This window comes from Marmota marmota, unplaced genomic scaffold, assembly GCF_001458135.2.
Source record: "Marmota marmota marmota unplaced genomic scaffold, marMar, whole genome shotgun sequence".
NCBI lineage: Eukaryota > Metazoa > Chordata > Mammalia > Rodentia > Sciuridae > Marmota > Marmota marmota.
The window spans coordinates 5,395,656-5,421,311 of NW_026000021.1; the positions used below are offsets into that span (position 1 = coordinate 5,395,656).

At 38.3% G+C, this 25,656-nt stretch overlaps 1 pseudogene; it reads left to right on the plus strand.

Annotated features, from left to right (window-relative positions):
• The window catches only part of LOC125618883, a 3,363-nt pseudogene extending 830 nt beyond the window's left edge, over nt 1–2,533 (plus strand).
• The last annotated feature ends 23,123 nt before the right edge of the window (nt 2,534–25,656 follow it).

Sequence of the window (25,656 nt, forward strand, 5' to 3'; positions counted from 1 at the left end):
GAGAGAGAGAGAGAGAGAGAGAGAGAGAGAGAGAGAGAAGGAGAGAGAGAGAGAGAGAGAGAAGGAAGGAAGGAAGAACAATCAAGTTTGACTCAGACCTTGCAACATATATATAAGCAGTATGTGCCAAGCACTTAGCAGGTAAGCTGCTAGGTTGGCTCTGCCAAGCTCTGGGCACTGCACTGTGGGCTCTTGGTCTCATGCATCATTACACAGGGGCAACATTTGCTCTGGATCCATTCTGAAAGGATACACACTTTATGGTTCTATTTATATGACATTAAACAGGAGACAGAACTACAGAAATGATAAACAGATCAATTGTCACTAGGGGTTGCAGTCGGGGTGAGGAAGACAGGATGGAATAGGTGAAGATGCTCCCAGGATCACAGAGTGATTCTCAAGGAGACCATAATATCTCCATTAAGGGCATTTAGAAAAGTAAACTGGCATGGGGCAGAATTTGTCCCTATACCTAGGGATTTAGTGGGAAGTAGCCAAGGTTGCCAAATGACCTTCAGTACTTGTAACAGTCCTATATAAAGAAGAATCTTCTCATTAGCATTCCTAACTTTACGCCTTTTTAGAGAAATCTGTTAGAGTACATTAAGACATGAAAAAATTCAAAGATATTTCTAAGATGAAATATCTTAGCACTAAATAAACTTTCATTCAATTTCCTCCATTTAAAGCAGCTAAATGAACTCCTTCATTTAAAAGAGTTCTATAACTGGAAAACCCTCTGGGAGAGAGAACGAGCAGGGGGTGGGGAGAAAGAGAGAGAGAAAGAGAGAGAGATTGATTGATTGATTGTTTGATTGTGTGAGTAAATGCTTTTTTGCACAAACTAGAAAAAGCACCAAGTCTGTATCTGGAGACCAGGGGTTAATTCTAGTTCTATCCCAGACTCACTGCATGACCCTGGGGTGTCTGTTCTTTCTCCTGGGTCACACAGAGTTTCCTGATCCATGATGAAATGTTCATTCTAGTTAATTTCTAAGGTGCCATGAAGCTCAACATTTCCATGACTCTAAGACCCATAAAAAGCTCATTATTCTTTCTGTACTTTAATAAGCAAATGTGACCAGTGCAGACAGATTAAATAAAGGAGCTAAAGATTGATAGGGGTTACCTTGTGTTTTCCCAGTAAAGGTTAAGGCCAGGGAAATGACAGCAGTGATGGAGCGACATCACCAGGAGGTGATGAAGGCAATGGGGAGGCGGTTGTGTTTCCTCTGATGGTATTTTCCTACAACTCAGAAGCAGAGCTTATGAAAATGCTAAGGCATGTTCTCTTTCCTTGATAAACTGTCTTCTGTCTGAGCAGAGATGAAACTGGTCAAGAAGGAGATTTGAATGCAGCCATTAACTTATTTGGTGAGCAATTAAGACACTCATTGTGTGGCAGATCCAAGTGAGGAGTAGTAAGAGATAGAAGAGTCCCCATCCTCACTGGGTGCACAGTAAGTCAGGAGGGAAACAGATAAGCAATTTTTAAAAACATGACAAATGCTATATAATACAAGCCGTCAGTCATGTATTCATAGAGGAGCGAAGACAAATTCCCCAAATAAAATGGAACTTCACAGGTCTTTAATGTATGTAGGGCCACCCAACAGGGATCTGGAGCTGAGATTGTCAAGGAGGGTGGCAGTGCCCATGAGAGCACATGGGAATAGAACAGTGAGTCATCAGACAGCAAGGGATGGTGGGGATAAGACGAGCAATTGGGTTTGCTGAGAGCAGAGTGATTATTAAAAACACAACAGAAACTCTTTAATAGTTGGAACCATGGAGGGTGCCAAGACCAGAAAAAGAACTTTGCTGTCATGCCAGAAATCCTATTAAATAGTCAAGGAATTTTGCAGAGCTGAAGATCAAGCATCAGACAAAGAAGCTTCTTCAAAAGGAGCTTCAAAAGGCAAGAAAGAAGCTAATCTATGGAAGAGCGGTCACCAGGTGCGTAAGCAGATATACAAAACTGAGATCGGGATGGCTAAGATGGCAAGAAAAGCGGGCAACACTGTCATCAGGATCAGAGGTAGCAGTGCTGTGAGCCCAAAGCACTGAAAGTGTTACAGCTTCTTTGCCTTTGCCAGATCTTCAACGGCACCTTTGCTAATCTCAGTTGTGAAACCATATATTGCATGGGGGTGTCCAAACCTGAAGTCAGTAAGTTATCTAATCTATAAGCATGGCTGGAGCAAAATCAATAAGCACATTGCCTTGACAGACAATACTTTGCTTCACCTCTTGGTAAATATGTCACCATTTGCATGAAAGATTTGATTCACAGGAGCTATCCTGTTGGAAATGCCTCAATGAAAAAGATAACTTCCTAGGAACCTTCAAATCATCTTCTCCACATGGTAGAATGAAGTAAAAGACCACTCCTTTGGTAGAAGGTGGAGACACTGGCCACAGGGAAGACCAGGTCAGCAGGCTTATTAGAAGGAAGAGCTCATGTGTCTACCATACCATGGAACTTTGGGTAACCTGTTCAGTTAATAAACAATCACTGCTTTCAAGTTGAGGGGGAAAAAAGAACTAAAAACAAACAATTAAGAAAATTTCTAGTAGAAAAATAACCTAAACAGATTAGAATTATGCCTTACAAATGTAAGTTATTCTTAAAATAAAGTTAAGAAAATTGGGTCTATGAAAGGAACCACAATAGCTTAGCTGTGATTTGAGTTTATCTCCCAAAAGTCTGTGGGTTGGAAGTTTGGTCCTCAGTGTGGTGCTGTTGAGATGGTGGCACATTTAAGAGGTGGGGTCTAATGAGTGGTAGCTGGGTCACTGGGGACATTGTCTTCAGAAGGTAGTTCTCATGAAATTCATTCTTGAGAGTGTTCTTATAAAACAAGCCTGGTCCCTCCCAATTCTTTGGCTTCCTGTCTCATCATGTGATCTCTCCCTGCCACACACAATCCTGCCATTGTGATGCCATTCAACATGAGGTCCTCACCAGAACTGAGCATATGTTGTCACCATACTCTTGATTCTCCAAAACTGCAGCTAAATAAAACTTTTTTTTCCTTCTGCATTACCTAGCCTCTGGCATTTTGTTATAATAACAGGAAATTTACAAAAACAGGAAGAGGGAACTTTTTTCCATATCTACTGTGAGAAAAGGAAAGGATGATTATGATTCATAAGAGTTCAAGCAGAATTCTGAGTTCAGAATGAAAGCAGAAAAGCTTTCATGGCACCTTACTCTTAGGCTCCAATAAAATGAAAGTGACAGAATCAAAAACAAACATAAAAAGAATAAGATGAAACCATCAGCAAACGAGAGATGTCAACAAATTTTCAAAAAGGAAAAGGAGGGAAATCTTTAGTCAGGGAAGCTCAGAAGAAGCAGAAAGCTGTAACCAAAAGAAAGAACCCATCGGCTTCCATAAAAGCCAACAGAATTTCCAGACCCTGAGTCAATAAGGAAAAAGACATGGAAAAGAGTTCCCAAAGAAGGAACACTAACTGAAACTCTGCTTATCAGTCACTGTATCAGCCAGCAATCCATGTTGCCCGGTTCCTCACATGTGCACGCGTGCGGGGACACACACACACACACACACACACACACACCCTGCCCTACCTTTTGAGCATACTTTGATACCTGATACCACATCACCAATAGAAATACCAACCACCATTAGAAAAAGTCCAAGAGGACATATCTCTAAAGAGGAGGAATGAATTGATCAATGGAAAAATTGGACTGTTATATAAACATCATCACACTAACTACGTCTCCCCCTTTTCTGTATTTAAGTTATATTGGAGAGACAGCTTTTAATTAAAAAAAAAATGTAAAGACATAAAGGTTGCACCACTAGGGGTTCTCCAAGAAGAGTCTCAGATATAAGACTTCTTTGTCCTTCTTCTTAACTTGGACGTATATATAAGAGTAGAATAAAAGAATGAAGTAAGCATAGAAAAAATGGAAACTAAAAAGAGATTGGATTATATTTTTTAAAATTTTCAGCAGTTGAACAAGGCCTACAACAAGCCATATGCAGTCTTCTTTTTAAGTAAGATAATAGATAACTAATTGTTGAAGTTACTTTCGGGGGTTTTCTATTAATCGTAGATAAACACATCTTAACCAATAGAAGTAACCATCAGACCCGAAAGAGGAAATAACTCAAAGAAATTGTCTCTAGGTAACACGGTGAGAGACAGAATAGGCACTCTTTCCATTTTGAGCACTTCTTGCTTGTTTTTTAATCGTTTATTTGTATTACTTTGACAAAAAGAAATAGAACCATTGGGGGAAAACACCCCTATGTGCCAGAGACTGTCATTTGTAATGTTAAATACATCAAAATTTTTAAAAGATAATTTAAGTTGTTTCATTTTAAACTGTTTGGAATTGTTTTGTGTTAAAGCAGAAGCCATATATTTGGCCTGTAGAATTCAATATCACAGATCTTACCTGCTGAAGATTTTCAGCTAAAGGACATGGCAGCCCCATCATCACTATCTGCTCCTCACCTGATGGCAGAAAACACAGGGAATTTAACACTGAGGAAGATGATTCTGCAGAGAGTTTCATTAGTGAAATCTGTGTGATCTTAAGATGTGAAGATGTTATTTTTGCATGGAGGTGGGAAGTAGAGATGCCTAAGGACCAAGAGTATGAGGGTCACCTGGGAATTTGCAGAAAATGCAGGGTTCTGAAGCTCAACTTCAGAGTTTGTTTCAGTAGGAATATGTTTTCAGAAAGTCTCCCAATGTTTGAGATGCAGGTACCTCAGGGACCACACTAACCACCATATGATTTAAGAAGCACCACCCTCTAGGGTTTGTGGGGAAGGCAGTATTTATCTCATGGAACCCAATTCATTCATTCCCTCATGCAACGAATGTTTATTGAGCACCTACAGTAGCACATTCATCACTGAATGCATGGAGCTGATGAAGACATCATTCTTACCTTGAAGACTTATCAGTGCAGCTGAGAAGAAAGACACCTTAACAGAATTTCCCTTAGGATTCTTGAGAATCCATTTTTAAGCACTTTGGAGACCCCGGGGAGAATTCTGAAGTTTGGAACAGAATACCTCAGTGATGAGCACTATTTCTTTTAACACCAAAAGGAAAAGTTGAGACAAATCCCAGAAGCCAGTCTTTGCTAGAAGGGACCCTGCATCTTGACTTTTATCCTTTGTTTAACACACACACACACACATACACACACACACAAATATACACATACCAATAATTTTTTCTGGGTTATAGCCTACAGAATTGACTTTCTTTACATAATTGACATGTATAAATTATTTTGCTTGAGACTTAGTGTCTAGGCATAGGCTACAAGCAAGCAGTCAACTTTTAATAAATCCCAGCGAGTTTCGAGCTTTAAACATTATAGGAAATCAGATGGGTCAAGCTTTGCTAAAAGCTATGAGAACAATAATATTGTTTATGATGTTAGGTGAGTGCTAATTTTAGTTCTAGGGTTTTCATGTGATATATATGGACAGAGTCATCTGGAAATGCTTAAAACTTAGCCTGTCTTCCAGCTGTTTTAGTGTCGTGCTGTCAGAAAAGCAGATCTGTCGGCATGATGTGGCAACAGCATTGGCTTCTTCGTATGCAGAAACCAAGTTGATATTTTGGTTCCAGACAGAAGAAAATATATTTATGCTCCTGGTTACACTTTAAAATTAATTTTCTCTCTAATTTTTTCAACCAGAGTTTCACATTTAAGAATTTATTCATCCCCTGCTCTCCATAAATCAGATCCATGAAGCAATAAACAAAGTTCAGATGATGAAGCATCACAGCTTTAATTAAAACCACCTTTCTCAGTGCATGTCAAGTCTGTCCTTGTGGAACCAGCAGTTTTTCAAATGAACTTTCCCAATTTAGGCAAAGACCCTTCCAGGGTACCAGAGCATATCTGGTTCTTTATCACATATTAATTTTTTTTCAAGCAATCAACATCACATTGAGGGTCGACTATTTAACCAAACTGTTTATCGATTTTGCTATTCCCGCTATTCCACCTGAACCATGAGAGATTTAAAATGCCAGCAATGATATAACATGATTATACGCAACTCTCTGCAATCATGGAAACTGACATATCCAAAGCAAATGTAGGATTATCTTTTTATCTTATGCTCTATTATGATAGAGACTGTCAAACTACAGCCTCCAGTTCCACCTCCACTCTGCCAAATATAACCTTAGCAATAATACCTAATAGACAATATATTTCTAATTACTATCCCCCAACAGTAGTATTATATAAAGGAATTTTTTTCCCATTCCAGCTCAATTCTATTAGGACACACTCTTATTATCTCTTCATAAAAGACTCCGACAAAAATATGTACAACACCATTTTTAAAATAAGTTACAAGGTGAGACTGAAGCTCTGAATATAAAAATACTTCTGAGAAGTAATTTTTAGAAAAGAAAATATTAGACTGATGAATCAGCACATCAAATTAACTGCAGTGTCTAATTAACCAGAAATCATGCAGAAAGCAGATTCTCAAAGTGGTGGCTGCATTTGGGCCAGTGAGCAATTACTTCCTTCTGTGAATGACACTGAAGTGCTAATAGTAAAAATAATTTCCAAAGTATCTGTCCCTTTCTCTGTTTCAGACATCAATTTAAAGAATATGGTCAGAAGGGGAAAAAACATTTTAAAAAAAGAAAAGAAAAACCAGGACTTCCTACACTAATCTCTTTCAATATTAATTTGAAGACATGTTGAATGATTTCAAAAAGTTCTCTGAAGAAATATAATTGAGAATGGCTTTATACTGCAGTCTCTAGAGATTCTCACTCCCAGTGAACCTCAGCACCGGCAAGGGTTGCCAGAGATTGGGAGAGCCTTTAATTTTTGTTTAAACTACAGTTTGCCAGAATTATTTTTTGCCAGATAGCAAGCTTGTTTATTGTAAATAAGGGTTAAAAACTTGAAAAATTGCCCTCCATTCAAATTGTCTAACCATGTAGACCGTGGACTGGATTTTTCTCTTTTGGTTGATCCTTGTGCCAGCTGCTCATGCCATGTTAAAACTAATCAGGAAGACGTGACTTGCTACTGTTGGTAAAATGTCCTTATATTGTTGTGGGGGGTTTGGTTTGGGTTTTGGTTAAACATTATTGGCTTTTACAAAATCCCCCTGAAAGATGGGAAGATCTCATTTTTCAAACCCAAGTATTTCCTGTTACTTTTTTGATGCATATTTCCCAGTTTTTACCCATTCTCTGCACCATCACTCTTCTTCCTGGGAATTCTCAGAAAGGGAAAGTTGTCCGCCTTGGGAGAGCAGCAGTGTAAATCCTGCTGAAGCAAAACCTCACAAGAAGTCATTCATCTCTGCAAGAGAAGCTTAATGTTCACGAGAAAGGAGACCAGAGTAATTGATGTGGAGGCCCAACGGACATCAGAACTGCTTAAAATTCTTTTTCAGTGTGATGAGAAGAGTTTCCTATAATGTCTAAGCTTTCAAACTTGAATAACGTTTTTAAGATCAAGCAAGAACGAGCATGTCTTTTGGTGAAAAAAAATATATACTTTACAAATTTCCTCAAGCTAAAGTCAGTCTTGTTACCCAGACTACAAATATAATATGATCAAAGAGTCCCACACTTCCTGTTGGATTTCTCAGCCAGGACCTTAACAATCAGATCCTGTGATACCAAAACAGAAAAGCTCATGAAGACAGAGACTAGAAAAATGTGTTGTGTCTTCAGCACTGCCTCCATGCTTTTGTGAAGTCACTAAAACTCTCTGGGCCTTCATTTTCTCACTTGTGAGAACAGTGAGTGTGAGAGAATGGCTACTGGGAGATTGTGCACGTGCGTAGTACAAGTTCTCTTAACCATCTCGCAGGTAAGAAGCCGCTAGATAAAGTACACTCTCTAGTCTCCCTGGGTTCCTTCAGCCAGCAATAGCATATCTCTTATATATATAACTCTAGATCCACTTTGTAATCCAAAATGTAAGTAACAAAGGACACAATATGGATATGATAAATGTAAAAAAAAAAAAAGAAAAGAAAAAAAACTCCAGCCAACAAAGCTATGGCTATCAAACCGAAAGATCATTCATCTGTCAAAATAATTGTCGCTGGGCACAGTGATGCACACCTGTAATCCCAGCAGCTGGGGAGGCTGAGGCAGAAGGATAGCGATTTCAAAAGCCAGCCTCAGCAAAAGCAAGGTGCTAAGCAACTCAGTGAAACCCTAAATAAAATATAAAATAGGGCTAGGATGTGGCTCAGTAGTCAAGTGCCACTGAATTCAATCCCCGCTACAAAAAAAAAAAAAATTGTCATGATTAAAAGTGTCATTGTAAATCATAGGTAACTTTTATGTTCTTTGAAAAAGGGGTTGGGAGGTTGGGGTTGTAACTCAGTGGTAGAGTGCTTGCCTGCATGCATGCACAAGGCCCTAGGTTCAATCCCCAATACCAAAAAAAGAAAAGTATATAAAATATCCATTTACTCTGAATAGTCCACCAGATTTGTGACATATTGAAGGAAAACAACAAACAATAAATAGATTACTGGAGATTATATACAGGAAAGAGAATCATGAATGATTTAGAAATTATGTCACTCATGACATAAACAAATAAATAAAGTTGAGGAAGAAGAACAGGAGTAAGAGATATGACAGCAAGACTGCAAATACTATTAACATAGTAAAAAAAAGATACACAAATTAACTTTTTGATTAAAAAACCTGAATTAATATTAAATATTAATTAATATTATAACCATTTTTAAAATTATTGAACCATACTAGAAAAATAAGTTCTCTTATAGTGTAAATTCTATATTTTATTAAATTAATATGCACTGATATGCTTATTCTAAAATGTGTTTATTTAGAAACAGCATCTTTCCATACATAACAACATATAACATAATTAGGGCGGTCCTAGTTCCATGTGACTAGCATCCTAGTAAGAAGAGGGACACTCCTAAAAATGTATGTATGTGGGGCTGGTGTTATGGCTCAGTGGTAGAGCACTTACCTAAGCATGTGTGAGGCACTGGATTCAATCCTCAACACCACATATAAATAAATAAAAAATAAAGGGACACCTATAACTAAAAAATATTTTTTAATTGTATGTAGCAGTTTTATAATCTATCTTATTTTTTATTACAACTACTAGTCCCAATTTATCAAATAAAAGGGGGTCTGTCTGTAATATTATAATATAAACTTTCCCCTGTGGGGATTTGGAGGAAAATGAAGAAAAATAATTAGTGTATTATCTCAGAAATCTCCAGAAGGAACCATGCTTATAATCTACGTCAGGAAAAAGCAAGATCATTCCCTTTATGTCTATGTGTATCCATTAATAGTAACCTAGACAGATTCCTCCCACAGAACTCAGTGTGATATGTTTTGTTGGAAAAGACCACTTGAAAGAGGAAAAGGGATTAGTTTGGGGGAATTGGGATTTGACTGTGAACAGGGAGATCTATCAAAGAACAACAGCTTCTAGTCTTAGGAAAACAAGATGGCTCCCACAGGTCTTATCTATGAAAGAGACGAGAATCTCAGGTGGGGAGAATACAGCAAGCATCCCTGACATTATCCCTGATAATCTGATTATCTTGACACAAAGAACTCTCTGCTGCTTTTATTGGAAATAGCCATTTGGAAGTGATGTTGTTATTTTCCCATTTGAATTTCACAAAGGTTCCTTTTGAAATATTAGCTTATCTGAACTGTGCTACAAATCAATGGGCCAAAGAAGAAAAAAAAGCTTTTGTTCAAGAAGGGCAGTTTTCTGAGTTGAATTGTGGTCCCTTCAAAGAAGTTTGTTGACACCTTCACCACCTACTTATTTAGAAATAGCATCTTTCCATGCATAACAACATAGAACATAATTAGGGTGGTCCTGGTTCCATGTGAACTAGCATCCTAGTAAGAAGGGGGACACTCCATGTGAAAATAGAGACACACAGAAATACAGTTGGTTAAAGGCAGAGGCAGAGATTGAAGTGAGGCCGCCTCAAGCCAAGGAATGCCAGGGGCTATGGGAAGCAGGAAGAGGTAACTAAGGATCCTCACTTAGTGGTTTCTGAGGGAGCATGGCCCAGCCGACACCTTGACTCTGCATTTGCAGTATCCAGATCTGCGAGGCAATATTCTTCTGTTAAGTGGAACTGTTAGGATGGTTCCAGGATACTATTACAGGTAGCCTAGACAAAATGGTGACAATGAGCATCAAAACTGATCATTCTGGGGAAAGTGGGGGAGAAAAACAAGAAGCATTCGTCAGGAGCTCTTCTTTCTACCTTTTTTTTTTTTTAAAAAAAAAAAAAAGATCATTCTTCTTGTTGGATTAAAGAGAACCACTCCCTTATGTGGATTAAGTCAATGTGATTTCCAAGGCAGTCCCAAGTAAAGTGATTATACATCCTTTGTACCATAGATGGTCCTGCTTTATGTTTCTTCCCAATATTACTATTAATAGGGCCACATTTCACTTTCAGAAGTAGTCCAGTTTGAACAAAAAAAATTGTGGTTTTCTGCTTACAAGATACTAATATTCTACTAATTTAACCGTTTAGGGTTCACTGTCATCTAGGTGTGTTAGTCATCTTACTATCGCTATAAAAAAAATACCCAAGATAATTCAGCTTAATAAAGGAAAGGTTTGGTTTTGGTCCACAGTTTTAGAGGTTTCAGTCTATGACCGATTGACTCAGTTACTTGAGTCCTGTGGGGAGGCTGGCACATCATGGTGGGAGTGTCGGGTAAAGGAAGCTGCTCACCTCACAGTGTCCAAGAAGTAGAGAGAGGAAGGGGCTGAAGTGTGAATATTCCCTTCAGGGGAATAACCCCACAGACTTAACTTGTTTTCATCTCTTAAATTTCCACCACCTCTCTATAGCACCACACACTTGGGATCATGTCTTTAATACGTGAGTCCTTGAGGAACATTTTGGATCTACACTATAGCACCAGGCCTCCTGCCATCTCTCTATTTTAGGAGGAAATGGAAAAAAAAAAAGGAAAATTGAAAATATTGATGTTAAAAAAAAACTCCATAGGATGTTTTAAGTCTGAGTGTCTTCAATCCCATTTTCAGTACAATCTATCTCTCTATCTTTCATCTTATTCAAAAGCATAAATATCTGTGATAATGACGCTGAGGCCATGCAAGTTCTTCAGTTCCTCAACAACATTATACATACATACACACATGCCTATCTATATACATAGAGGCAGTCACCAGTGTCTCTTCCAAAATGTTAGCATATCAAACCTACAGAAGACAATTAAAACATACCTAAGATGTAAAGACTATGTCCAGGGCTTGAGGGGTCCTATTAGAAAGTTGTATCTTGTGCGTGTGAGCTGGATTGTTGACCCTACATTTTCTTCTAGGAGTTGCATAATTTCTACTCTAATTCCTAGGTCTTTGATTCATTTTGTTTTGATTTTCTGCAGGGTGAAAGATAAGGGTCTAGTGTCATTCTTCTACATACTCATAATAAGTTTTCCCAGCACCATTTGCTAAAAAGGCTATCTTTCCTCCAGTGAATGTTTTTGGCACCTTTGTTAAGGAATGTCAAAAGTTAACAAATAGGATGACATCAAGTTAAAAAGACTTCTGCACAGCAAAGCAATTAAGAATGTGAAGAGAGAATCTACAGAATGGGAGAATTTTTTTTTTTGCCAACTACTCTTCTGACAGAACATTAATATCTAGATATTAATATTAAAATATTAAAATCTAGAACATAAAAAGGAAAAACCTAACAACAAAAACCAAATAACCCAATTAATAAATAGCCAAATGAATTAAACAGATACTTCTTAAAAGAAGAAATACAAATGACCAAGAAATATATGAAAAAATGTTCAACATCTCCAGCAATTAGGGAAATGCAAATCAAAACAACACTGAGATTTCATCTCACACCAATCAGAATGGCAGTCATCAAGAACACAAATAATAAATGCTGGAGAGGATATGGAAATAAAGCAACACTTTCACACTTTCGGTATGATTATAAATTGGTACAACCACTATGGATCTCAGTATAAATGTTCCTCAAAAGACTAGGTAGGGAACCATCGCATGACCCACTTACAGTACTCCTCAGTATTTATCCTAAAGAATTAAAGTCAGCATTCTGTCGTGATGCATTCATTCTCTTGTTTAGAGCAGGACAATTCACAGTAGTCAAACTACCAGCCTTGGTGTCTATCAGCAGATTTTTAAAAATGTGGTATATATACACAATGGAGTTTTATTCAACCATAAAGAAGAATGAAATTATGTCATTCTGGAAAGAAGTATGGAGATTTCTTAGAAAACTTGGAATAGTACCACCATTTGACCCAGCTATCCCACTCCTCGGTTTACACCCAAAAGACTTAAAATCAGCATACTACAGTGATGCAGCCACGTCAATGTTTATAGCAGCTTAATTCATAGTAGTTAACTATGGAACCAACCTAGATGCCCTTCAACAGATGAATGGATAAAGAAACTGTGGTATATGTACACAATGGAGTGTTACTCATCCTTAAAGAAGAATGAAATTATGGCCTTTGCAGGTAAATGGATGGAGTTGGAGAATATCATGCTAAGTTACATAAGCCAATCCCCAAAAAACAGAGGCCAAATGTTTTCTCTGATATGTAGATCCTGATCCATAACGGGAGGGGCTAGAGAAGAATGGAGGTACTTTGGATTGGGAAGAGAGGAGTGAGGGGAGGGGGATGTTGGAGTGGGAAGGGTGGTGGAATGAGATGGACATTATTACCTTATGTACGTGTATGATTGCACGAACACTGTGACTCTGTGTCATGTACAGCCACAGAAATGAGAAGTTGTGCTTCATTTGTGTATAACAAGTTGAAATGCATTCTGCTGTCATGTGTAATTAATTAAAAACCCCCAAAAAGGGAAAAAATAGTTTATCTTTAAAAAAAAAGTTGTAGGAAAATGCATAGAACTTGGGAACATTATGTTGAGTGAAATAAGTCAAACCCTGATTAAGGGTCATATGTTTTCTTTCATATGTAGAAGATAGAGAAGAAAAAGATAAAGAAAGGTGGGTGGTATCTCATGAAAATCAAAGGGAAATCAGTAGACTAGAGAAAAGGGATGGTGTAGGGTAAGGAAGGTGAGCCGAATTGACCAAATTATATTGTATGTATATATGAATATGTAATAACAAATCCTATCATTGTATATAGCTATAATAAATCAATAAAAATGTGAAATTTTTTTTAAAAAAGACTATGTCCATATAAACTGTATATCTAGGTAACACAAAACAGACACATTACCATTCTCAGGGGTCATGTGCTGTGTTCTTCCCTCATTAAAGCCCAATCTCTCTCTCTAGAAGTCATCAATATCTTAAATCTCACAACAATTATCTCCTAGCAGTTATTTGTAGGTTTTTCACCTCCATATACCTTTTGGTTTTATAGACTTTGGTATCACCCTTTTCCCCCAAATGTACAAATAAATGGAATATCTTACTTCTTTTGCTCAACATTATTTCTACGAAATCATAGCTTGCCACTGCATGTGACTATAGTTGATCCACTTTGTTAACTCTAGAAGCTAATCCACCATGTGACTAGCATACTCATTCATTCTGCTAGTGGTGGACATTTAGGGTTTCTTTTCCAGTGTATAACTATTAAGAACAGTCTGGCACAATGAGAACATTATGAGAATATTATGTTGAGAACACTATTGAGAACATTATGTTGAGTGAAATAAGTCAAACCCTGATCAAGGGTCATATGTTTTCTTTCATATGTAGAAGATAGAGAAGAAAAAGATAAAGAAAGGTGGGTGGTATCTCATGAAAATCAAAGGGAAATCAGTAGACTAGAGAAAAGAAATGGGGTAGGGTAAGACATGAAGAGAGTGTTCATAGAGAAGTTCCTAGCACTCATGCTTAGGAGCTTCTCTAGAAGTGGAATTAGCAGTCTTAAGTCATGTGTATTTTTAGCTTCATTCCATAACGTTGCAAAGCAAGATCACAGGATGCCAATTGCTGCGTCACTAACATGAGTCTCTGAGAACAGAACATTCACACAAATTACATGGAAAAACCTTATTACTCACAGATAGGCTGCAAGGGAGTAGTCTAGGATTCACGGTGAGTCCTTGCCCTACAGCCCAGGAAAGTTGTCCAGAGTGGACGCACTGGTAAGCTTACTCTAGGGAAAGAGTACTCCCTGGGCAAAAAAGAGGGACAGGAACACTGACCAGGCTCTTTTGCCCATTCTTCCTTGCCTCAGGGTGTTGCATTCCCAGAACATTCTACAATTATTCTTGATAACTATAAGTGAGAAGGCAAGGGGATGAAGAATGCATGAGTATAAGACTAGTCCTGCAAACATCAAAGGCTGTACTAATTTATAGTTTTCCAGCAGTGTCTAAGGATTTGTCTTGTTCCATAGTGTCACCAATGCTTGGTATCATTGGACTTTTTAGCCCTTGCAAATGAGATGCCAACACAGTGCTATGTTTTACAGATGAGGAAAATGTCCAGGAATCCTACTCCATCTGATTGAATTTTAAAAACTCATAATTATGCTAATGGCTTTGAAAAGACCACCAATTCCTCCATCGATACTTCCTCTTCAGCTTAGGAATAATTGTGGTCATTCTGACCCCTACAATCACCTTTTTATATGCAGGACTTCTCTCCAACCTTGCACTTCTTTATGGCTCTTTCCAGAACCATCACTCTTCTCACCCAGAGACACTATGCTCTGGGCCCTGGCATCCTTTCTAGGCACAAAGGACAGGCTAAGACAGTGCTAATACCAAATCATTATTTGCCAAGAAAATAAATGACCTCATAGAAAATGAGGCCCAAAGAAAATAAATGACTTATCAGAGTTACAAACCTTCTGAAACCAAATGAGATCCTGGATAGGGCTCTCTGTGCAACTAGGCATTTATGCAAATGATGGAACTCTACAAATCGGTTGTCACCTCTGCCCCGACTGAATTCCAGGCTGATGACAAAATTATCAAAATGAGAATTTGATTCAAGAATTGAATTGAGTGTTTAAATACCATAAGGCTTCAAGGAACTTTGCTTTCACCCTGAGAGTAGAATGCTGACAATGGCACTCTTGCAGAAGTCCCATCTCTGGCTGCCCTTTGAAAAGGCACAGAGTACCCTTCTCTGCTAAGGCCTCATTTTCACAAGATCCAGTTGGCATTTCCGTATGTGTGTTTGAACTGCAAGTTAAAATTTCATTATTTCTCCTTTAGTGATTAAAGCAACAGTTACCATTTTTTCCTGCTGGGAAACTGTTCTGATATAAACCACAAGATCAAAAAGAAGGAAAAAATAATCAGCAAGAAAGAAATAATTACCTTAAAATGAACATTGTTTGGGCTATAAATAAATGATAAAGGGAGAAAATAAAAAAACAGAACCAAAGACTAGAAAAGCCTAGAAGAGGAAAATGCACCAGGTTTATTGACAAAAAAACCCAGAGGTGAATCCCAGGAAGGTGTTTGTAGCAAGTTGTTGACTACAATTGCTAGTCAGGAGACTAACAATTGTTAGAATTCAAGAGATCACGTATGGAAAAACTTAATAAAAACTCAAGTGTGATTTGTGGTGCATTGTTATTTCTATGTGTTTGCAAAAATCTCCAACTCCTGGGACTTAGATTCCCTGAAAAATTCCATGCAAAACATGAAATGTCCTCCCTCTGTTCTAAAGACAAGGAAAGCACTTCACTTACTTCAATTACTACCTTCAATTACTGTTAGAATTTCAAGCCCTTTCTTACGATGAAAAAAAAAATCACAGTAGATTGAACTCAAGCAACTTTATACTGTTGTATTTCTGCACCAAATAACTCTCAGGCTTTTATTAACTGTTCTACGGAGTCCTATTTATCAGAGAGGCAGGTGAATTACCTGATAATACAATAAGCTCTGGTGGATGTATGAGTTGTTTTATTTTTTTATGCCCATAATCAGTTCCCAGAGCATAATAAAACAAAAGGTTTATTTCTCCCACCAACCCCTTCACTTTTTTCCTAGTAGTGAAGCTATAAATTATCAGCCTTCAGAAATAACTGTTGCCATTTAATAAGAAATATAAAATATACTCTCATCTAACAAGGGACATGATAGATAAAAACAAACAAAGTATTCTTTAAGTTTGGTGACATGATGAAAGATGAGTATGAGCATTTGGGTGTATTAAAGTTAGAGTGGGCACGACCCTGGGAAAGAGCTAAAAAAGACCTCATTTAGATGTCATAAAGTGGATATTACACATCATTTTTCTAAAATGCAGTTGCAGGCATCTTATCTTACCTTCTCCTGAGCTTTGCAATTCCCCAAAATTGTCAAAGCCAAGAAAAGAAGCACCTTATCATTTGGATATGGAAGCATAAAAATGAAAAGTAGTAAAAACCCGAGCTCAGGTTGGGGTACAGAGTCTTTGCTTTACCTTGGAGACCCCCAAATCTTACCTCCTAATCAGCAGCCTTGCTGCACCCACTCCTAGCCTTTCTGAAATACTCATCTCCCTGCTTTTGTCCCAAGGATCTCCTGCATTGGACAGACTGTAACTGACTTATTCTCCTAAAGAACTTCTAGTCTTTGTAGACTCTGATGCTAAATATTTGATATTAAAAGTTAAAAATTAAAAATCACTTCAGTACATCTATTTAATAAGTATCAATCATGCTTAAGTCTCTGGGCTAAATGCTATAAATCAAAGATTCTTAAATCCTTAAATACCTGCTTTGGAAAAATGTATGGTCTACAAACCTAAGATCTTATTAGAAATTCAGGCTCTCTATTGAGTGAGCAAGAAGGCAGACATAAAAGAATACATAGTGTATGATTCCATTTGTGTGAAATTCTAAAACAGGCAAGATTAATCTAGAGTGACAGAAAGCAGATTAGCAATTTCTTGGGGCTGGGAGGTCAGAAATGGCCATAAAGGGACATGAGGAAACTTTGTAGTGTAATGAAAGGTTCTATATCTTGACTGTGTTGTGCATAGACATAAACACATTTGTCAAAACACATCAAACTGTTCACTTAAAAATGGTGCCCTTTCTTGTATGTAAATCATACCTCAGGAAGTAAAAAAGAAAGAAATGCAGAAGCTCAGCTCCACCTCAGACCTACGGCGTCGGAATCTGCATTTTAGTCAAACCCCCAGATGAGCTGCGCTCCTGGGAGAAGGAGAATCAAAGAATTGGAGAACTGATTCTCCAATCGGGGCAGACTGGAATCACCCAAGAAGTTGAAGACACTGCTGATGCCTGGGCTCCACCCTCCGAGATTGTGGTAGACTAGATGGGAGAGACATCTCAGCATTCAGAATTTTAAAAACCTACCAGATGGTTGCAAAATGCCTCAGAGTGTGGAGAAGTGGTTCTCAAAATGGGGACCCCAAAAAGGAACAGCAGCAGCTTCCTCTGGAAATTGTTTAGAGATATAAAATCTCAGGTTTAGTCCCACAGCACCCGGATCTGAACCCCTGGGAGTGATGTCTAGCAATCTGCTTTGATCTACCCTCTACATGATTCTGATATACAACAAAGGGTTGTGAATTGATATATGTTGAGTTCCTGTAAAGATTAAGCACAGGCATAGTTTATTTGGTTTTGCTTTGTTTTTTTACATGGAAGGACTTTATTCATCATTTTTTGATACACTGAATTCTACCCAAGGGAATAGAGTTGTGACCATTGAGTTCAATGCCATGTGCAAAAAGATATATTGTATCTCTCCAACTAGATTGTGTACCATTCGTGAATAGTAGCCATGTCTTCAATTTCTCTTCTAGCCACGCTTTTCCTTCTTGAATATTGTGGTATGCCATGTAGATTTTGTCCTTGATCCAGCTGGAACTGCCATACTTTAATCAATATGAAATGACATTATCTTGCCCTCTACTAACAGGTATTGAGTATCTACACTGGGTTAAGTACCGTGCAAGTTATTTAAACACAGAAAGCATTAATGGGTACAAATTTTTTCACCAGCTCTGTGTTGGTTTATCATCCCCAAAGCAAAAGGGGACAGTAAGACACCATGTCCCTGAATACCCCCTTTCTTTTCCTAAAACCTAGCCAAATTAAGGGAACAGTGAGAGCAATTCTGGGCTGGAAAGACCAGAGGCATATTATCTTAAAGGATTGCTGTTATGCAAGTTAGTGTTTTCTATAGGAAACTACTTTCTAGCATGTACAACAGGACAGTTGCTCCTTGGGATGCTGGTCAGACAAGCAAATCAAGAAAACTAATATTGATGATATCCCTGCTTCTAAAGTCTAACATATAAAACCCCTCTGAATGGGGACAGGCGTGAAACTGAGAAAATGAGGAAAGGGACTTATCACTCATCCAGCTGGCTTCCATTAGACAAAACACCAGGAGGAAGAGGAGGCACCACTTTACAAAGTACCAAGAGGGATAGAGGTGATATCTGTCAACCTATCACCACTGAACTCTTCTTGGAGCAGGCTTTCCCTGATACACCATATGTCTCCCATGCTATCTCTGGGCACTTTCTTTGACCTGCCTGCAGTATACCCCACTGCCCAGGCACAACTTGACTGTGGATAGGACTGCTGACTTCTAGAAGTTTCATGCATCACTGTTTATTTCCAGTTGCCCAGGACTAAGTTCTGAGAATTGACTTCTCCTTCTCCTTCTACCTTACCACCTACTTAAAGTTGGTCATCAGATCCCACCAATTCTACTTTCTAAATATCTATGCTTTGCATCTACATAAGAGAAGGCCTTCTCTTATGTAGACATCTGGAGTGGCTTTCTAGACAATGAGGCTCCCATTGGCTGCCTCTCTATCACAGGGATCTTCCAAAACGCCTTTCTGATAATTTCATTGCATCAATTAATACACCTCCTGTTAGAGTCTGTAAACAAGTCAGGATGGCGCCTGGCATTTTGCCAGAGAAATGTTAGGGTCTGTAAACAAGTCAAGATGATGCCTGGCAAAATGCCAGAGGGAGTGGTTTGTGAAGTAACACCAGCGAGCCATTAAGTGTGGAGATTCCTTATTGGTTGACTGCTGTATCTAGTTTATGCTAATTAAGATAAGCTGTGTGGAATGTATAAATATCCCTCTGTTGTCCTACAATAAACGGCTCCCACTCCTGCTGTATCAATCTACACAAGTTGTTCGTCACTCCCCCCCCCCGCTATTTTGCTGCAGCCGTACTACGGCAACCTCCATTACTCCCCTGCAGAATAAAACACAAACTGCTTAGCCAGATAGTCAAGGTCCTCTGCATCACATAAGCTCAATGAACATGGACGGTTGTGACCATCTTAATTACTAAAGCAGTTCTTGGTGTATAGCAGGTGTTCAACTAATATTTAATAAACAGTATTCTTGAAACTGTCTCAGCCTATTTTTACTCTCAATTATCTCCTCTTGAATCTTCACCTATGCTCCACTGCCCAGATCTCCCCATGGCTCCTAAGCAAGCCAGACCTCAGAGCCTGTGCTCATTGATTCCCTCGGCCTAAGAGGCCCATCCTTCCAGGAGAAATATTAATCTGAGTTTACTGGGAGTTCATCTGAATCCTTATCACCTGGCTTCCAAGAAGACTGGCTTCACTCTAATATACTCAGGGAACGTTGACAGCTTCCTTCACCTGTGTCCACAAGGCTTAGCTTCTAGATGCTTAGCCCTGTAGTTTACTCTGTGATCAGAGGTCTGGGTGTTCCGCATCAGACACCTCAGCATTCCATGTCACATCAGGATGTCAGAAAGCATTGCAGTGCCCTTCCTTTGAGGTGGGAAGACTCTCTTCCAGATTTAGGGAATGATTCCTTGATGCTTTGCTGAAAGTTTAAGAGCATTAAAATAACTCATCTGTCATGAGAAGTAGAGGACAGAGGGTGCAGTTCAAAGACAACTCTTTACTTTTAGTTGGGAAATTTCCATAAAAATGTAACTCTACTTTGGTAACCAAGATCTTCCTGTACATTCAAAATCATGTGGTAGTATAACTAGGAAACAAATGTTCACTAATCCTCATTTATATGCATTCATTGTAGAACAATGTACCTCCTAGTTTCGTTCCAAATAAATATAGTCATAATGATGGGATAATTACTAGTATTTATTATTACTTGTTATATATCGGAATCTTCCCTATGGGCTTTTCATACATTACATTACTGAATCCTCAGAACAATCTTAAGAAACGCATGCACTGGTCACATTCATTTCAAACAACAGTTAAGAAAAGTGCCCAAGGTCACCTGGCTAACAAATGGCACAGTCAGGATTTGAACTCAGTCCAAGGGCCTATAATACATCATGTGCCTGTTTCAACCTATTATCTTTACCTTAGTCACATTATCCTAGTAACCACTTTAAACCTGCTTCCATTGTTGAAGAAAGAGACATAATTTTACCACTGTGAACTTCTAATATGGTTACCCTTTGAATAATTGGGATTTTAATAAGAATCATTCCCATTCAGTGTATTGACAGAGCACTAATCATGACATATCACCAACATGACTTTTTTTTTTTTTCTGATGAGTGATTTTGGCCCAGAGTAGTACAAAGTATTTCACTTATCCTTACATTTAAAGGTGATGTTAGACATCTCTAGTAATTGACAGGCATAGTCATGGACAGGTCATCAACAGCCATCCTAGAGGGTGCCAGCTGGATGTCACCCAGCACTGAGAGGTTGTATCAACACCTGAGCGTCGCATACATGCTGTTCTCTGATCAGAATGGAGCCCTTGTAAAGGTTAACACACCAAACTTTTTTACTGGGCTAAGAAGAGGAAAGTCTCTAGGCTATTGAAAGGTTTTTCAAATAGGGAAATTAATGTGACCATTTGACTATAAAGTGTAAACACAGGGAATGTGCACCCATCATTTCACCAATCCCTCAGAACCCATCCTCACACTAGCTAGTTCAACTGTGCAACCATTTGCTTAAAAATAAAACATGATAAATGCAGTCACTGAGTTTTTTGGTTTCAGTGAAGACATGAAAGGTAAAATAAAACCCTCAGTAGAAGAAGTTTTGATATTGTTCTTCACCCAAGCTCCTCACTCCACACACCTTAACCCAGCTACATTGCTCTCAGAGCACATGGACCTTGTCCAGCATCTGTCTGTTCATTCATTCATTTACTCAATTTTCAAGATTTCCAGCAGGATTTTTCTTTTTATCCAATTCTATCTATCAAAAATCTCTCCACCCTTCAAGATACTTTTCAAATCTGAACTTTTCCAAGACCTTTGTAATTAGCTTCCAAAAATGTTTTTTTCTTCACTGGAAAATTGTTTTATCTTAAGTCCCTCATATTACATTGCCTTGTATCATAATTATTTGTAAAGTAAATGAGAAATCTCCCCAGCCAGAGTGCAGCCACACACACAAAAAAAATCTTTGTTTATGCCTTTTTTTTTCACACAGAATGGCCTTACTCATTATATTTTGAAAGATTGAATGAATTCTACTTAAACTAATAGGGAAGTGTAATTAGTCAGTGTTCTCCAGAGAAATGAAATTAATAGTAAATATCTATATCATATACGTCTATATGCGATATAGATATAGGTAAATATGTATTTATTTTCTATGTTATATATGTGTATATAACATATATACATATATATAATACACACACACATATGATTTATTATGAGGAACTCATTCATACAATTAAAGAGGCTGAGAAGGTCCATAATATGATATCTGCAAGCTAAAGACTCAGTAAAGCCAGTGTATAATTCAATCCAAGTCCAAAGGCATAAGAACTAAAGCAGCTGATAGTGCAAATTCCAGTCTGAAAGCAGATGAGATAAAATGTTCCAGCTCAAGTGACGAGACAGAAAAAAACAGGGATAGATCACTCCTTCCTCTGCCCTTTGTTCTATTCTTTGTTCTAACCCTCAGAAGATGGTTGATGCTACCCCGCATCATGGAGAGCAATCTTCTTTACTGAGTTCATGATCCAAGTGCTAAGCTCATCTAGAAACACCCTCACAGATATCCAGAAACAATGTTTGATCTGGCATGCCTTAGCCAATCAAACTGACACATAAAATTGACCATCACAAGTAATCACTACCAATTCTAATGCCACTCATGCAAGTAAATTCTGTCTCCCCAAATAGACTATGTGCTCTTCAAGAATAGTGACCGTGTCTTCAATATCATTTTTCATTCCTACTGTACACATGCATGCGCGCGCACACACACACACACATACACACACACACACACATCCAAGTGACTAGTTTAGGGTACACAAATAAAGTTGAAGCATGATCCTGGACTGGTTTCAAACAATAAACAAGAAAACTGTTTCATGACTTTGTCACAAAGGAAAAATTGCCTTAAGAGAGGTCATAGATGTTGGCTAACACTGAGAATGCACCCAATTCTTCTGTGATGCTAATTTCCTAAAGTTTAGATGCCGCATTTCTGTAATATCAACCTTTGCAGAAAGTAGCGATGGTGTTCTTTAAAAAAAAAAGACTATAAAAATATTCTACCATCTGTCACGAATAAAAAGAGTGATGAGTGATTTTTCAATTTCTTAGGAGCCTGGGTAAAAACAATGAAATGGGAAAGAATCAGAAAATGTGTAATTGAAAAACATACTTGGATTCAGTACAACTGAAAAGAATGTTACAGAAAAGGATCAATTCGTGGTAGACTAAAGCCAACCAAAACTCAGGGCTGGAACTAATAGCAAGTCTTGTCATTCCAAAAGTTTCATTGACAACTGTAGACTAAAAATTTTATTTTGCGTATCTCTGTGGAGACCATACCATATTTGGCTGGTTTACCTTTACAGTATCTTCAGGTACAGGAAAGAATAAGAACCAAAGAAAAAAGTACCAATTAAATTGATTAACCAAGTAATTTGAGAAAAAGAGCCCTGGGTTGGAACTCAGAGGACTGATTTCAAATTCTGTTCTATGTACTCAGGTAGGAACCTCATTGAGTCTCAGCCTTCTCGTCTATAAAGGAGGAATATTAAAATTATCCCACCTTCTGGCAATTTGATTTCATGATCAATTAAAATGGTGTTTGACAAATTACACTACAAACTATAAAATCTTATGAAAATATAAAATATTAGAATTTAAAAGCTTGAGCACAAAAAAAATGACTGCAACCATATTCTCTAAATAAAATGTCCCTTTTGTTCTGACAAAGAATTTTTTTTTCAAATTTGTTTTAGTCAGTTTTTTTTGATTGCCATAACCAAAATGCCTAACAAGAACAATTTTAGAGGAAGAAAAGTTTATTCGGTACTCACAGTTTCAGAGGTCTCTATCCATATATGGCCAACTCTATTGCCCTGTGCCTGAGATGAGGCACAGGGCATTATCATTACTCCTCCATCATTATCATTACCAGTATCATTACTCCTCCATCATGTGGAGGAGTAATACAGCTCAGGACATGGACAATAAGGATGCAGAGAGAGCTCTCCCCACTACAGATAACATATATACCCCAAAGGCATGCCCTCAGTGACCCACCTCCTCAGTGACCTACCTACCTACAGTTGCAACCCAGTTAATCACTACTATTGGATTAACAAACTGATTAAGATAAGGTCTCATAACCCAATCACTTCACATCTAAACTTTTTTGCACTGTCTCACACAAGAGCTTTAGGGGGACATCTCATATCTAAATCATACAAATGTATGTAAAAGTTTTTAAATCACTTTTGGTTTAACAATAAATTATATAATTTGATCAAAGGAAATTTAGTTAATTGAAACAGAGATGTTCTGTAAAATCATGAACACAGATGGGTATGTACAGATGTGATAACTGACAGAGAAGACTAGGGCGGGTGGGGCACCCTACTACTATCTTTAGATGTTTGTCAATATATATCACTCAAGTCCCATTTCTTCCTTAAGGATCCCCAAGCTGGCCCCAATCCCAACTATACTGATCCCCTCTGTACTTCTCTGAAACACCAATAGCACATTCATCATGTATCTGAAACTCCATATACATATTGCTTAATTTCATCTCCCAAAAATATTATACCATCCTTTTGAGTCAGGGCCATGGCCTACCCTTTAGCATGAGTCACAACACCTGGCAGGGGGCAGTAAACAGGGTCAACACCCAGCAGGTGTTTGTTGATTAAAGCATCATTACGTACAAGGTTATGATCATGGGTCCTAATAACCTCACTCTGCTCCTCCACTGAGAACCAATCAAGAGGAAAGACTCCATTTTCAGAAAAATCAAATAAAAACCATTCCTGACCACGTAATCTGCCTCCTCCCTATACTTCTTCCTTGGAAGTCTTTAACAATCAGTCGCTAATCCACCCACAATTCTCAGAACCCTATCTCACCATGAGAACAAAGCATCAGAGAGCAAGGAAAAGACAGAACTGGTGGCCAGAGAGGCAGGTGCTCAGCTCTGTCGCTGCTGGCTATGGGCACCTTTCCCAGACCATGGAGTCCCACCTCTAATACAAAGTGATTGGACCAGATGGGTTCCAAGAACTCTTGCAATTCCAAACTCAATAAAAGCAGGGCTTAGTGGATCCTGGTTGATGATTCATAGATACACTTGGATCATGAGAGCCAACTGCAAGAAATAACAAATGCTGGTGGATCCTGATGAAAACCCCAAAAAAGATTTTGTTTCCCATGACAACTGCATTTTCTTTCTAAAAGCATGACTATGATTGGAACTAGGCACTCAGAGAAGCGCACATGAATGCACAGTTCCCTTATTACAGAAGAAGAAAACAGAGCCCTGGCAACTTGAAAGTTTTACACACATAGTAATAGGCATCATGAAAAACAAAAATTAAATCAAACTGCTCTTCAAAGTGAAATTCACCTTTATGAACAAATTCAGCCTGGGGCATTCTCAGAGTTCAAGGAAGGGCAGTATTGAGGTTAGATTTGCAAAATCTCCCAGCAATGCAAAAATGAGTTAGGCTATAAATGAATACTAGATTTGCTTCAACCCTAAGAGCATCTATAAAGCATAAAAGCTTTTAACTCCCTGTGAGTAATACTTTCCCATAAAAAATCTGAGCTCTATTTCTATAATTTCTGCTTCTATAATTTGGAAACCTTGTTGTTATTTTAAGATACGGTGAGAAGTAATTTCAGAGACATAGGTCTAAGAAGCACATCTGCATGCTGAGAGTTAACTACCATTGTGCTTTCTCAGTAAAAACTCCTCAAATCATCCATTTATCAATCTCAGATTCTATTTAATTACTGGTTGTGATTCCTCCCTCCCTTGCACTATCCAATCCCTCCCTACCCATCCTCCAAGGCCGGATCTCCAAAGCGTCCCTGCTCACTCCCAGCCACACTGACCTCCCCTTCCCCAGCTCATTCACACTTCAGCAGCACCAGTGTGATAACTCAGCACTCAGCTGTGTGTTTGGAATCCTGCTGTTCAGCAGTGACTTCATAAAAACCAGAGAAGCTAGATTATGATTTGGGGGGAATTTTTAAAATAATAGTTATTGTATCTGAATCCATGGGAGATTCTCAATATAATATCTGTGGAAGAAAATAAGGCATATGAGAGAGAGAGAGAGAGAGAGAGAGAGAGAGAGAGAGAGAGAGAGGAGGGGAGGGGAGGGAGGGAGGGAGGGGAGGGTG